Source organism: Leptonychotes weddellii, chromosome 5, assembly GCF_054177405.1.
Source record: "Leptonychotes weddellii isolate Sample4059 chromosome 5, ASM5417740v2, whole genome shotgun sequence".
Taxonomy (NCBI): domain Eukaryota; kingdom Metazoa; phylum Chordata; class Mammalia; order Carnivora; family Phocidae; genus Leptonychotes; species Leptonychotes weddellii.
Window position 1 is genome coordinate 138,524,143 of NC_138373.1, and position 15,625 is coordinate 138,539,767.

Sequence of the window (15,625 nt, forward strand, 5' to 3'; positions counted from 1 at the left end):
GATGTAGAGTGTTTAATTTTTTTCAGGATTATGTAATTTATTGCCAACAAAGTAGAATAGGAACTCTGATTTCTTCCAGCCTAGGTGAGCACTTTTTCCGTAGTATTTTCCTGTCACTCATTAGCTCTTTTGTAACTTTAGCATCATTTTTATGCCAACAATGGGCACATAGGAGGTCTCATCAGCATAAAAGTAAGTTACCTATCCTTGCATACTGTTTACTATATTAATTTGCCTTAGAATTCTTTGTTCGGTGAAGTTCTAGTCAAAGAGTTACAAATTTGGAGTTAGTTTTATCCAAATGACTATTACTTTATTATAATAGTGCCTGTAATTTCACAGCACTTTGCATGGTTTTTAACAGGAAACAATTCATTTGCATGCCTGTGCATTTTCCCATCTTGAAAAGATAAAAACTAAGCTTTTTAGAGATAATAACTCAAGGAGAAACCCAACCAGGTTTTAATTTGACAACATAAGTCACGTGCATGCTAGACTCACAGCTTGCATTTTCCCCCTTACTATGCAATTATCTGTAAATACTGTATGTGCTGGGCTAAAATGCTAGGAAGTCTACAATTACATTAATGTAGCTCCTTAATTGCATATAATGGGATTTTCAGGCTACTGCAACCTGTCACATTTATCATATTCCTAATAAAATTACTCAGGTTTTTTTTGTCAGAGATCTTTTTATTTACTCTTCATTTAATTTAGAAGAACTTTAAAAATAATTTAATTCTTGAGAAATTAAATCATATGTAATGAAGGAGGAAAATATGCAATCCAGGTTAAGAGCTGAATCCACTTAAGAGGCAGTTATCCAAAACCCCAAGTCCTGTTGATGAGACATTTTGTGCCCCGGGCAGCAAACACTAACAAGTGAGTCATGCTAGGACTCTGCTTATAAGATTCCTAGCTGTCCTTTGGAGAGGAATATGAATGTTCATAACTCCTTTGATGTCTGATGTCAAAAACAGGTATCCCTTGATATATAGAGTAGATGTATGCCCCTCCAAATTTAGCTTCCTTTAAGGCAGATTTCTTCATGTTAGTCCCGTTTGCCTGGATGGCCATTAAGAAATCCAACTGGCATTTCAAGACTAAAGAATCTCCAGCATATATAGTTTTAAGTTCCTAATAAGAGAAAGACACTGGTTTATAAGAAAAGGTTAATAGTATTCAGAAGTCACTGAAAAATACCCATGCTGACCCTCAAAATACCAACCTCGGTTTAAACCTGTAGTGGAGAAGAAGGAGAGAGGAAAGTGCTAAGGAGCTGGCTGAGCAGGAGGGGACAGCAGGCCCTGGCGAGTTCACCGCGGGGGCTTAGAGCCTGTGTGGGGTGGGCACAAAAGGGCCCAGTTATGTATTGGCCTGCTCCCTCTCTCCTGTTCATCCCATTCTTTCACTTTGTATCTCTAGCCTCATTGCACTTGTTATTTGCTCAAAGCTTTCCGTTCTGGTGTATCCAGCCCTCTGGTTGAATCATCCGTTCCTCATAGTCTGGCAAGAGTCTTGGTGTACAAGTATGGGGGCAGCCAATCCCCCCCTTTTTTTTTCTGCTTGGGGGGAAAACCATGACATAGAAATGGAAAGTACATGCTTGCTTTTTATCTTCCTGGTCTCCTCCCACCTCTGTCTTCCAAGACAGTGGTAACCTCTGGCTCAGTGAAAGCTTCCTCTGGCCTGTAGTCTCTGGCTCCTGAGAGTTTCCTTTTTGCCCTGGAACGCAAAGTTGGTAGAGGAGTAATGCCCTGTTCTAGCAGTGCTAAGCTCCCCAGGAAACAGCGGGGCAATGATACTCTGGTCTCGGAGCACTGGGAAAAGGAGAGAGACAGAAGGGGCGAAGAGAAAGAGTGAGTGAGCACATGTATGTTTAGAGGTGGAGGATAGGTAGTGGTCTGGAGGCATTTGAAGGTAGAAGGTCTCTAGTCAAGGTCTGATTCATCCAAGTGCACTGGGGACCCTCAGGGACAGTACAGCATGAGGGTAACAAGCCCAGGCACTTGAGCGAAGATTTAAACTTCTAAACAAGTTCTTGGCTGTGTGACTTTTGACAAGTTAATTTATCCCTCCGTCCCCAAAGTGGGGGTAACAACTTTTATAGGGTTGTGGTGAGGCCTTAGTAAGGGGCAGAGGGAAAGTGTTAATAATGTATTAGCAGCCCTAGAGTAGAAGCCCAACCCTTATTTCTGCCTTTCTTATTATGTACCTTGTATTAGTTTTGGGGTCAAAATGTACATCTTTGGGTAAAATTAACAGACTTAGTTTTTTAGAGAATGTAGGTAGCATCTCTTTGCTTCCTGTTACATATATACTGTCACTGTGAAATGCTTCTTGGTAGGCTGCTCTATCTTGAGAAATATTTGCACTGTATGCAATACATATTTAACACGTGCGGGGAGTGAGGATGCTCAAACACTAGAGGCTTTAAACTGTAACATCTCTAATGACAAAAAGGCTTTAAGGCTTTCTTCCCTAGAATTATGTCTGCATATTTTCTATGAACCAGATGCCTTCTTTCATGAATTTTTTGGGGGTAATATCTCAGTCTCCCTAGTCCCTGATTCGAAGTACTAAATACCATTTCTGCTGGTACTATATGGAGGTCAGATGGTGAAAGTCCTGGCATTTATCTTTATTTTACTGAGAACCATCATTCGGGTCTTATTGGTGAACATAAGAGTGATGAAGTGGATGTTAGGAGAATTTCTGATGTTCAGGTTCTTACGCTTTGCCTTGTGCAGGGATTCATCGTGTTAGCTAGACAAATAAAAGAAGTACCAAAGCTTGGAATAATTTTTTAAAGATTTTATTTATTTATTTATTTATTTATTTGACAGAGAGAGACAGCGAGAAAGGGAACACAAGCAGGCAGAGTGGGAGAGGGAGAAGCAGGCTCCCCGCCGAGCAGGGAGCCCGATGCGGGGCTCAATCCCAGGACCCTGTGATCATGACCTGAGCTGAAGGCAGATGCTTAACAACTGAGCCACCCAGGCGCCCCAGAGCTTGGAATAATTTTTTTTCTCAATGTAATGGAATTATAGTTTTGAAAATGTTGAAATAGGGTGCGATGTGTAGAGGAAAGCTCTTTGTGGCTGCCCAGAGAGTGTGAGAATGTTTAGGGCCAGTGCGTTATTTGCTAGACTGCCTGCCTGCTTGACCTGATGCATTGGCATCTGAAAGAAATGAATCTCGGGAGAGAATTTATTTGGGTCACCATAGCAACAGAAGGGGGGTGCAAAGATCGGTCTGGAAACCTATGAAGAATGCACACAAGTTGGTATGACAACTGCAATACCTACTTCTCTGAGTTTAAATGTTTCAGGGAAAGTCTAATATTTAACTTTTCCAGTGGCATTCAAACTTTTCTTTGGCCATTGGTGGTTAATGTGGCATGACTCAGACTTTGATGTCTGATGTCTTTTTAAGAAGTTAGATTCCTGCAGGAATTCAGTGACTATTACATTTTGAGTCATAATACTCTTGTGGCAGTCTAGCAGGAATAAACTTTTTCTTTTTTAATTATCTTGTTCTATCTTTTTGGTTTCTGACTAATAAAAAAATGTTCTTTTTACCGGTGTGTACTAACACCAGGTGCCCTTCTTTATCATCCCATTACTGAGCCGAATATTTTAAATGTCATTTAGAAGAACATCATATTGAGCTGCTTCACAAAGAAATGCCTTTCATGTTGGGATTCAATGTGGGAATTTAATTCAGCCTTGCACTGAGATGCTGGAAAGATTAACAGATTATGGGATGAGAATGGAAATGTAAATGACAGATCAAAGACAGTTGAATAGCTGCCGTCTTGATTTCCCCAGTAAGAGACAGATGAGTAAAATAAAGCACATGAATTTGAAAAAGAGCAGGTATACCTTTGTTTGAGATCTCTATGCTAGAACCCGGGTGTTAGGATATGTAGATACATGGAAATCTGAAGAGGGTATGGCTTCCAAGACAATGACTTCTTCCAGCCCACCATATGTTTTTCTCTTCACCTTGTCCCAAACTCAGTGTTTTTCCTGCTGCATTTCCTGCTTCAGTTTCTTGAGTTCCTGCATGGAATCTACTTTTAGTTCCTTCTAGGCACTGAGTAGGTTGACCAGTGGTTCTAGTTTGCCTGGGACTGTCCCATTTTTGGCCTTGAAAGTCCCAGGAAACTTCACAGTCCCAGTCACACCAGGCAGGTTCCCTATCCCAGCACCATGTGTTCTTTGCATATTTCTAACTGCTTCCCACTTTCTGTTTCTCTCACTGCTCTGTTCTCTGCCACTTGATGATTTGCAAATGATCCAGACATGCACTATACAATATGTTAGCTACCAGCTACATGTGATTATTTAAATTTAAAATAAAGTAAAATAAAAAATTTAGTTCTCAGTCTCTCTCGCCAAGTGCTCAACATGTGGGATGGTGCAGATATAGAGCATATCTAGGATCTGAGACCATCCTATCAGACTGCGCTGATCTATGTAACTGAGAATGGGGATAGAGGCAAGCATGCAAGTGTTTCCCGAAATATATGGCTTTGGTAGAATGTTAGCTGGAAACGTGAAATGTTGGAAGAACCATATAATCGTTAGCTTCCACTTTCTTTGAATTTCTCCTTATACCAACTATGGAACATGTAATAAGGCTATCTGTCATCCTTATTGGGTCATTCGTCAAACAGGTGCTGAGATACCATGATGAATGATAGCATCTGCCTTCTAGCAACTTGTGGTCGAAAATGAGAAGAAAAGTTGTGATAGTTATCATATAATAAGACTCTTCATGAGACCCATTAAGAGGGGTTGATGTACAGTTGTGGTCGGTAGTCAGAGGGGGCTTTGCAGAGAAGTTGATACAGAGCAAGGAACTAAAGAAGCAGGAGGCAGTGCATGTGTGGTGAGGCGCGCGGACATGGAGCTGGACTGCTTGGGTTTGGATCTTGCCTCTTTCCTTCCGCCACCAATTTACTTGCTGGGTGTCTTTGGGCAAGTTTCCTAACTGATCTGTGTCAGGGTTTCATTATCTATAAAATGCGGAGAATAATAGTATCCGTCTCACAGGGTTGTAATGATTGAATGAGTTAATACTCACAAAGCTCATGGAATAAGACCTGGCATGATAAGAGCTATATAACTGTTAAATGTAATAAGCAGGAAGGAAGTGTAATTGAGACGCAGAATGTGAAAAGCGAGTTTACAATAGCATGGGAGGATTAGAGAACCACAGGCTTTCTAGAACTGTAGGAGTTAAATGGTGGTGGTGGGGTGGTGGCCGTGCTAGCGGGGGGTGTGTGTGTGTGTGTGTGTGTGTGTGTGTGTGAGAATGGGAAGTAGGGAAGGAGGAGAAAGGTGGGGGGATGAAGGAGAGAGTAGGTGGACATATAAGTGGGGCATGCCAAAGAGTGGAGACATGATTCTGTAAGTGATGGGAAGTTGTTGACTTTTTTAAGCAGGGAAGGGAGGAAATTAGATAGGCAGCTTACAAGGATCCCAGTCCAGTAGGCTAGGAGGATGCATTTGAGAAGATTGACAGCATCTGAAATATGAGGAGTACTGAAAGGAAGTGACAAATTTGAGAGATATTCAGGAGGTTAAAAAAAAAAAAAGAATTTGGTGGTTAACTGGCTATGGGGAATGGGTGAAAGGGAGAAGTCTTGTGTAACAATATAGCACCAGTTAGCCTAGTATACTTGAAAATAAGAAACCGAGTTAAATTTGGGGGCTAATTTCAAAGACAGTTTTCCCTGCCTCTAGAAGATGTTGTTACAAAAATATGCGATTATTCTTACTTATGGCTCTATTGTAAACTCATAAATGGAGTTTTAATTTTTTTTTTAAGAAAATTTCCCCCTGATATGGAGAAAGAAAGAATTTGAGGGTGGAAAGCAGTAGAAAGTTTAACATCATTCTGTTATTCTAAGTTATTGCTTGTCTTTGGAAAAGTAATAAAAGCTTATTTCTTTTATAACTTCATCTGTGTACTCAGGGCTGTCACATTAACCCCACATTAGTATTAGATTTTAACAAAGGACAACGTGGTAGGAAGAAAGATGTTTGCTAAATCTAGAGAGTGAGCCATGTAATTTCATTTTTGGAGGGTTTCTAATATTTTTATTTTTTCATTGTCTTGAAAATGATATTGAACTTTGTCAAATAACTGCAACAGAAAACAAAGGCTGTGTTTGAATAGTACTTGGGAGGTGTTGCTAAACAACATAAGCTGGGGCTTCTGTTTCTTTACTGGTTTATTTCTTGGTAGTATTTTGGAGCCAAAGGGGAGTTGGATCCCTTGCTTGGAACAGAGTTCCTTACGTTCATTTCTGGGCTGAGATGTGTTGTGAGGATGATCTTTGCCAGTGTGTTCCTTTCTTTTCTTACTCAGTGAGTTTGGTGATTCCATTATAAGACCTCATATAATCTTTGGACCTCCAATGGCTAATGAGCTTTGGTCCTCAAGCCAAAGCTGGTTCCTGATGCTCAGAAAATTTGACACTGTCCTTGACATATTCTTTCTGAACCCCTCTTTCCTTACAGCTCTTTCTGGGTCGCAGGCTTCCTATCCCAGGTGATTCAATCCCAGATGTTTCCATGGGTGGAGGACCTTTTCCTCTAACCCCCCACCCCTGGGTATAGATATACTACTGCTCAGACCATTAGTATTTTTTGTTTCCCCTCTTCATTTTGCTTCTTGGCCTTAAGAAGATTAGAAACAAAGGGAGAAGCATAGGGCTGCATATTTGTATTTCACACAAGGCTTGTTGGAATATAGGGGAGAAGCTGGAAATGTCAGGTGAAATGGCATTAAGCAATGGTCTGTGGGCTTCAGTTATCAGTAGCATACCTGCCTCATGGCAGTAATAAGCAATTGATAGTTGTGAGATAGTTTTGGCATTTTTCCAGAAATATTTTCCTTGACTTCCTGATTTCAGGTGAGGCCAGTACTTCTATAATTTCCCTCCCATGGTACGTTGCTTGAGCCTTCATTAATATCAAACTATAATAATTTTAGTGGCTGAAATTTTAGGTTACATCTCATGTTTCAGGTACTGTGCTAAGTACTTTACCTTTATTCTCTGTTTTAGTCTTTACTATCACCTCCTCAAGTATGTACAGTTATTATCTATACAAGTGAGGAAGCTGAAGGTCAAAGAGGTGATAGATTTATAAAAAGTCACCCAGTAGACAGTGAAGGAGCTGGGATTCTGATCTAGGTGGTCTGGCTCTAGAATCCATGCTCTTAGCCAGTATCCTCTAAGTATTACTTCCCCCGCCAGCCACCAGCCTTCCCCCCACACACCTTGCTTTATTAGAAAGTGCTACGTGGAGTAACGAAGTCGACAGAGATGCCACTCTGCAGGATCTTGCAGAAACCAGACTTCCTGTGCCATTCCTGTTAGACGCAGTGAGCATCTAAGTCTTGCTTCTCTGTGGTTCCCAAAGTGCTCCTTAGAGACGGAGAGAATTGCTAAAACTCAGCATCTGTGTGTTGAGTTTCCACAAGAGTAACATTTTGATAGCAGTAGCCCGAACTCCTTGAGGAGTAAATCACAATATTTATCATCCCCATTTTTATAGGTGGAAAAAGGGACCCAAAAAATAGAAATCACTTTCCAGGTTTGAGTTGCAGGTCTTCAGGGGTGACAAAAGCATGGCCAGAAGATAAAGATATCTCAACTTTCTTCCAGAGTCCTCTAAGTTTGGGGCTTACAGGATTCTTTTTGCTTCTCCAGCTTATATAATACCACACCGAGTATCTGATGAGAGCTCACACAGTTGCAGCAACAGGTTGTCCTGTGGGCCCAAGTTGGTTGATTCATTTAATAGCTGTCCTTTGTTGTGCTCTTTCCACTCAGGAAGGGCTCCCACTTTTTCTTCTGTGCTTAATCACATTGCCGTTTGTTGCTGAGAGCGGCCACAGAGGATTTTTATTCTGGTCATTGTCTCATTACCTTTGCAGAAAGTAGCCACGGGCACCATGTAGGTGGCATTCACAGTGGTTTTCAGTAGACTTGGCATTCCTTTCTGTTCTTCCAAAACGCAGCTAAGCAGAACCTCCTGGATGCTGCTCAGCCACGGGTCGAGTCCTGTTACAAGAATGCTGCTGCGGTCGCCCCAGCATCTCCGTGTGATGCAAAGCGTTTTTGGCTACAGCACCCATCTTTCAGAAAGCGACATGAGACCCATTTATGCCTTCCGGCTACCATTTCCTCTCCTTCCTTTCATCTTAATCCCTTCTGGAGCATGGCTCCATCTCAATATGGTGAAATTCCCAGAGACCCCTTTCAGGATAGCGCTTACTCCTCCAAATTACGCAGCGCTACGCAAAGCCCACCTCTCTCTACGAAGATTGCTGAAGACCCCCAAGACGGTCAGATTCCAAGGCGGCTGCTTACCCACTGCACTGCTTCTGGTACCATGAGCTGCTCCTTTATCCTTCACTAGTCTGCAGGCCCTCCGAGGACCCCGCACAGCGCCTGGGATGTAATAGGATCACACGGAGAAGGCGCCCATAATGACAGGGCCGCTGAGGAGTGGCCTCAAATGGGCTGCCTGTTATTTCTCTGACAACTCCTCTGTACCTTCTCTTTCTCCCTTCAATACGTCTAGAGCTTGAGCCTGAGCATCTACGCTCTCTACCTCTGTGTGTATTCTCTCTCTGGATTTATCATCGACATCCTCTGGCGACACTGTCATCTCTTTCAACCTCCGCATTTCCGCACTTGAGCACCTGTGCTGTTCCTCATCCCCAGCCCACACACGCGCAAGGACATGTGCAGACTAAATCCTCTTGCAGACTGCGTCCCCCGAAGGAGTTACAAGTTTACTTCCTTTCGGGGGGGGGGCGCCTGGGTGGCTCAGTCAGTTAAGCATCTGACCCTTGATTTCAGCTCAGATCACGATCTCAGGGTCGTGAGATCGAGCCCCATGACCTCACGGTCTTGAGATCAGACCCCTCATCAAGAGCCTCATCAGGCTCCACGTTCAGTGCAGAGTCTGCTTCAGATTCTTTCTCCTTCTCCCTGCCCCTCTGCCTCTCCCTGCTCATGCTCGTGCCTACCCCCTCACATAAATCTTAAAAAAAAAAAGTTTTCTTCCCTTCAGGCAGCAACCTTGGTTCCCTTTTCTGGCTACATAGTTCCCTCTTCTGTTGACAGATATATAAAACTGACTCACCAATTCCAAATGCCTTTCCCTTATAACCTCCTAGATCAGTGGTCATCACATTGTTTTGTAAAGGGCCAGATAGTACGTATTTTAGGATTTGTGGACTATACGGTCTCTATGGCAACTACTCAACGTTATGATGTGAAGGCAGCCATGGGCAAAGTGTGAACCAATGAGTGTGGTTGTGTTCTAATAAAACTTTATTTTTAAAAAAAGCCAGTAGGCAGGATTTTGTTTGTGTACCATAGTTTGTTAACCTCTGCCTAAACTGTATGTTTTTTAGCCTGAAATCTTTGAACCAGTAAATGGGATTCCCAGTATAATTTCTGTGATCAGGTCTAGTCCAAATTGCTGTGTTTTGTTCACAGCACTGTTACCCCTGAACTCTTCTGGAATGTGTGCCCAGATACTTTTAAACTTCTCTCTCACGCTAATTGAAGCCTTCCACTGGGTCCTATTTTCTGCTGCTTTTTCAGATCTCTGTTGATTTAGTCCTTTCTAGAGTTCTTGCCTTAAGGAAGTTCTTCTGTTTAACTTCTTTGGTTCTCTACACCCTTTTCAGTCATAGCTATGTTGCCTTAAAGTCATTGGTTTGGTTTTAGAAAGCCTGGATCCAGATTTGTTTGTTCTTTTCTTTCTTGCCAATTCTATAAAAAAGATAGTTTCTAATACTGGGAAAAGCATAGACATGGTAGGTAAAGCATGGAGTCTAAAAGATTCATTGGTTCAGCCTCAGTCCTTTAGTTATAGACAACAGAAGTCACTCTAGGTTGTTTAACTGAAATAGCTTTATTACAGGGTATTGGGAAATTTGCACTTTCCAGGCCTGGCAAATGAGTTTGCTTGCTATGCAGCCAGAAATAATGCAGCCAGCAGAAACATTAAAAGATTACAAGGTGCTTCTTTAGAGAAGACCCCACTACCAACTCTGCTTGCTGCTTATCATTCTTACGAATTGAACACATAACCTCCTCAACCACTGCCCTCAAAGAACCAAAGGCTTTGCCCTGTGCTTGCCAGAGAATCCTATCTCTCTGCTTGATGCTCACATCCACCTTCCTTGTCTTGCATGGGTATATCTACTTGTCAAACCTAGGTTGTATATAAAGCCAGAACCACAAGAGAGGCTGAAAACTAACTCTCTAGCTTCCATAGTACAGAAAGATACAATGGAAGAGAATAGAATGGGTTAATGGTAAACAGCTATTTACTGGCCACAACCTTGGGTGAATTACTGTTTGAATTTTCCTATAGATAAAAATGGGGATAAAAGTACATTTCTGATAGTGTTGGTCTGATTATTTTCAAAACATCTAAGACATAATAAGTGCTCAATTAATGGCTATTACTATAAATAGACAATAAATGAATATTTTAACTATATAAGAACACCATGAGCATGCTAAGGAAATTTTTCCTTATGTTTAAAAGCATACAAAAATAATAAGAATGGAGTATGCTTCTCACCTTAATAATTTTAGTGTTCTGATTTGCTGACATTCTGTCCTTTGGTCAGTTCACACTAATACTCTTAACTCATGTATTCACTAAATTCAGTGCCTTCAGTTGAATGCCAACCTCTAAAATGCACCCACATCTTTTTATTCATAAAACATGGTTATCAAATGTACACATGATCACTGTAGAAAAACAGAAATATAGGAAGTGTAAAGAAGAAGGTAATGATCACAGGTAATCAATGCTCATTTATAATAAAGTAAAAAGGCATTCATGGCAGCAAATTGAGATGTTCATGGCTTGATGCTAGTGGAATTGAGGGTCAGGTTCAGCAAAAATTTGAGTACAGGCCACTGTGGGTAGTGTTTAAACCTCTGTTATTGGTTTGTTTCTCATTAACAGTTGGGGAGGCAGCTGTAATGATCACCCTCATCTTACGGTGACCACTGTGTGGTGTCTCAGTTTGCATCTTGAGAGGCCAGGATTCCAACGTGGGTATTCACACTCCAAGTCCACCTCTCTTCCCATTGTCCTGTATTTCCTCTGTTTTTATGAGTTGTGTTGCCCTGTGGTCAATCAGTAATGCACAGGGACCGATTCCTGCTGTTTCTGCTGTCACAGTGAGCCATTCTTAGCCCCTCTGCAATATAGAGTGAATTAGTATCACTGTCTTGGTTTGGGATGACGATGTCTCGCCTAAGATTGTGCCAATTGGTTGCTTAAAAATAACTTTGAGTGATGACAAAATGAATTGACAGCACAGCACAAGAGCTTGTTTATTGTATTATAATCACGAAGGTGTGAATTTTGTTTTTTGACTATATGTGCTTAGCATACCCTAGGATCTCAATTAAATATCTTTTGAATTCAACTCACGTTTGTAACAAAAGTATTTGACCTATGGGAAAACATGTGTCTAAATTGTTTACTAGTGATTGGCCTATTTACAGGAATTATTTCCTGATACATTTATCAAATGGAAATAAAAGGTGACAACAAAGGAGTACCACCTAATTTAAAGGTATTTGACTGTTTTTTAAATGTTTTAAAATACATTTTCACATGATACTTGAGTTTATAGTGGGATGAAGTAAAAATAAAAAGGACATCCTGGATATGTGCAAGATGCATCAGTATTCCCCTTTTACATGTTCCTTGTGACCTGAGCCCCATTCTTTTCCTTTCCGTATTCAATGACAGTACATTCCATAAAGTGTCTAAGCCCTGTAAACCTACGCAAGTAGTTCACCATACAAACATCTATTCTCCACTGACTCAGTCTCACCAGAGTTAAAAACAAAAATAGAAAGAAGTCACCGTGTGTAGCTGGTAGATAGAGGATGGACCCAGTTGATTTCTAGGGACATTGGGTCCCCCTCCAGGGCTTTGGGAAGCAGAGCCGATCCTCTAGGCCCCAGCATGACTCCGTGAGCCCTGGCAGAGCTCAGGAGAGCTTGTGTGTGCCTCAAGTCTGTGTGCCCTGAGGATGAGTCACGGTCGAGAGAGCGGTGCGGCAGCCAGGGCAGCTGCTGGGAGGCACCACTGTCGAGGCACCTTCTCTCCATTTCTAGTGTGACTGATTTCCTGTGCAGGGTGCACACAGCTGGGATTTCTTCTAGAATGGCCCCCACTATATTGTCTTGATCTCTCTATCAAAACCATTCTTGTGAAAAGGCAACTCCTCCTTTAGGAAACTGAATGTCAAATATTTCAACATATCTTTCTCTCTTGTTGTAGACATATGTGTTGTCTTCTGTGGAATTTAATTACTTTGCTCCTTAGCTAGATTTTTCCTCATTACATTTCATACAACTTTAAAAGAAAATGGTCACTCACAAGACAGAAGGAGTGGAGGAGGCAAAAAGGCATCCGTTTTCTCCCCTCTAACGATCACTGTCTAGTCAACAGGTATCACCAAATACGGCCTCAGTTTCCACACAATTCTAGGGTTCCTTAGGTGCAAATTTTTCCCAGCTTGGAATAGATTATCACGATCTATTTTAAATACAAGCCAACAGGGATCTTTTCTTCCCTGACACTGTGCTTTACTTGTGTTGTTAATAAAATTAGAAAGTGTTTACAGTTGTAAAGTTCTTTAGATTACTTGGTGGTAAAAAAAATAGCAATTAAAGATGAAAACCCTCTTAGTTCTTTAATTTTTGGGGGGAAAAAACCAAACTCCAAGTGGGAACTTAGTTCTCTAGGGTTAAATTCTGTCTTTAAAAACATGCCACTTATAAAATACTCCTTACACCCTGATTTTCTTAGAGTAGGCGGGTGGGCGTATTTGTTTTAATTCTAGAGCTGTGATACCCAGCCTTGGTTGCACAGTAGAGTCACTCACGGCACTTTAACAGGTATTGGTCACACCCTCATGGAGTCTCATTTAATTGGCTTGGGGTATGACCTTGGTGCTGGACTTGAAAAGCTCCCCGGTGATTCTGTTGTGCTGCTGAGGTTGAAAACCACTGTTCTAGAGCAGGGATTTCATAGCACATCAGTTGGATTCCCAGTTTATACCTACTGGAATGGACTCTTGCTAACTTAGGTACAGAAGGAATTTGTTAAAAAATGGAGGAATGCTCACTGACTCAAAGAAAGAAATTACGTTACCAGGTCTCAGGACAGAAACCAAGACAACTATGGCAATCAAAGCAACATGAACTAACGGGGACGACCTCTTTAGGCACTGTTGGGATGAAGTAGCTCCAGCCATTTTTCTGTCCTTAAAGTTCTGCTTAAGGTTCAAATTCCAGGGAGAGAAAGAGGATCCGCTAAGTTCTTAGCCCTACCCTTAGCCAGGATAGGATGGGGTGGGGTAGTTCCCCAAAAGAAAATTGATTTGCTCTTCTTGAAAGGTAGCACTGCAGTTTCTTGGCAGACAACACCAGCAGATGTCTCCACACCCTGAAACCATTTTGCTCTGGATAGGGAGGATGTAAGGAACATTTCTCTCAGAAGGCAGCTGGCTTAGGATCAGACTCCTTTGGTGTCTGCTGATTTGTTCATGGTAGTTATTCATTCATTTGGAAAATGTTTATTGAATATCTATATTATGAAAGTCTTTCTGTGAATGTCAAGTTGGGGAAGCAGTTGATGCTTTTAGGGTACTTAAAATCTCATAAGAGTAAGAGACATGCAAACGTAAGCATGATATCCCAGGCGTATCTCCAGGCATTGGTCCACAGAGTAAGACCAGCATCAGTCAGACAACTAGTATTTGAGTGCCTACAAATTGTGAGACCCTCATAGTTCCTGGCCAGTGAAAATAAGATGGGGGAACCATCAAATGTCCCTAGACAAACTTGATTCTTGCACTGGTTACCCATGGCTGGAATTTCTCATCTTCTGACTGAATCTTTTCCTATTGTTTCTCTTGAACCACCTTACTGATGATACCTTCCTTCTAGCATACCTGGACTAAGAACTGCCTTCATTCTCCTTGCTTTAGTTGGATTTTCTGGACATAACCTTATGTCTGACTAACTTAGAACGCTTACTAACATTACTGCTTTTTTTCTGAACCACTTTTCTGACATAGGCCCATCTTCTTGCTTTGCTTTGTCAAATAAGGTCCAAAAAGACAGGTTCTCTCCTTGACCTTGGGCATAGTCATTTTTTATTAGGCTTGTAGAATATGCTATATGGTGGGTAGAAAATATATTCTTAAAACTACTATCTGGCCTTTTAGGCTTATGTTCTAAACTAAGATATGGTCAGGTGACTATTATGTTAGACCTATATGGGTATAGTTTCTCTAATTTCATATTGGAAGTATGGTGGAAACCTGCCAAAGCTATCAACCCAGCAATAGTGACAACTAAAGGAAATCAGAATATTTCTGATTTTTCATTAAAATATAAAACTAAAGGATCCAAGTAATAGTAATAAAAACAATGGCTAACATTTATTAAATGTGTACTATACCTAATCCATGGAAGGTAGTAAATGCCTCATAAAGATTGGCTGTAGTTTTGTGGAGTTTTGTTGTTACTGTTATGTGGTCTGGCAGGCATTGTATATATATAAATATAAGGATAAGTACTCTACATTTACAAACTTATTTAGTCTTTACAACAATCCTATGAAATCAAGGTACTTCATTATCCACATTTTACAGATGAGGACTTTGAGCTATATAGAGACTCAAGAACTTGTCCAAGTCCCACAGTTAAACTACATGGGATGGTCGGGGACTAAACTCAGGCAGCGTGGCTCCATTTGTTTAACCCCGAGATAGTTGTTGGTTATTTTTATTGATGTAGTGCCTACATATGGTTGCTTCACAAATATTTGTAGAAAAAAATGAATGAATGAAAATGAAATGATGGGTTCTATAGCTGGTGTTTTTCAGTGTGTTCCCTACCACCATGCTTTGGAACACAAGAATTTAAATTAATTTTTAATTTTAACTAAGACATAATCATGATGACAATTTATATTTAAAAGACTACTCTATGCTCTACAAAGCTTATTGCACTTTTTGTTTTTTTATGTTTTATTTATTATTTTTTCAGCTTTATTGAGATATAATTTCCATAAAACACTGTAAATTTAAGGTACATAACATGTTGACTTGAAACACTTATGTGGTGCAAAATGATGACCACCATGGTTTTAGTTAATACTTCCATCCTTTACATAATTGCCATTTCTTTTTTGTGGTGAGAACATTTAGGATTTACTCTCTTAATGACTTTTAAGTATATATACTACAGTATTACTAGCTATATAGCTCCATACTGTATATTAAATCCCTAAAATTTGTTAATCTCATAACTGCATATCTGTCCCCTTTGACCAGCATCTCCCCATTTCTTCCATTCCCCAGCCTCTGGTCACTGTCACTCTACTTTGTTTATCCGAGTTCAGCTTTTTTCCAAGTATTTAATTAATGTGATTTCTTATGATTTTACTAGTTTGAATCACTGAGATTTGCTTATCTTCAGAAGAATAATGATCCATTTGGCCATTGTAGATAGTGCTTCAGGAAAACGCATCAA

General features: G+C 40.7%; 1 long non-coding RNA gene across 1 annotated transcript in view; it reads left to right on the plus strand.

The window, feature by feature from the left end:
* The window catches only part of LOC145721451 (uncharacterized), a 50,678-nt gene that overhangs the window by 11,243 nt on the left and 23,810 nt on the right, over positions 1-15,625 (plus strand). The gene's annotated exons all lie outside the window — the stretch shown is intronic.